Consider the following 976-nt stretch of genomic DNA (forward strand, 5'->3'; position numbering starts at 1 on the left):
TTTTTTTTTCAATGTCCCATCCTAGTTTGCATTCCTTGTCCGTTTCCTACTTCTATGTACTTACTACATACACCTTTTCCTCAGCATAGCATCTCGGCGATTTCCATTGAGGCCATATTTTGCTTTGGCCTCGAATGTAGTGAAAGCTCACTCAAAATCGACAATACGCTATAGCAGAGCATATATTCCAGTTAAAGAGATACATAGAGTTAAGTAGAATATATGCTCCTTTTTAATGATGCCAACAACTTTTTTTGTGCAAAGCACTACTAAGCTTGCTCACCGCTATCGAAATAAGGTACACTCTTTGTCGAGTGGGGAGAGTTGAGAAACTGCTCCTGAAAGTATACTTTATTTCGATTATTCAATTTATTTTTCTTGCTTGAAAAAAAATAAATAAAATTCTGATAAAAATTTCAACTACGCCATCGTTTCTTTTATTTTCATTTCATATAGAGTTTTTTGCGCGCCAACCACCGCCGCACTCGACTTCCTTGCTACAGAGTAGACACAAACAAATTTTACGAATTTTTATTTTTATTACTTTCCTTCAATCGCAAGCTTTCTTCGTATAATTCACACTTGCGTGTATGTACGTGTATATATTTGTTTGTGTATGTGTGCCTGTTATTGTCTTTTAATTATTGTCATTTCACTTTAATTTTAGCAAAAAGTCCGAATGTTCTTATATTTTTTTACATATTTTTTTATAATTTTAACATTTTTCAAATACACAATTATTGTCATTTAAACCTAACAACTACAATAAAATATTCATTTTACTTAATGCATTAATTATTTTGTATATAGTAAATAGTTACATAGTACATATATTTTTTCTTAATTTTTTTGCATTAAAAAGTTGCAACTACTTTCGCTAATCAATTTTTTTTTTTTGTTTTTCATATTTATTGTCATATGTTTTTGTATTTATATATGTATTGTATATGTATTTTTTTTTTGATATTTTTTCATT

The sequence above is a fragment of the Rhagoletis pomonella genome, unplaced genomic scaffold, assembly GCF_013731165.1.
Source record: "Rhagoletis pomonella isolate Grant_MI unplaced genomic scaffold, Rhpom_1.0 Rhpom_scaffold_00008, whole genome shotgun sequence".
NCBI classification, from domain to species: domain Eukaryota; kingdom Metazoa; phylum Arthropoda; class Insecta; order Diptera; family Tephritidae; genus Rhagoletis; species Rhagoletis pomonella.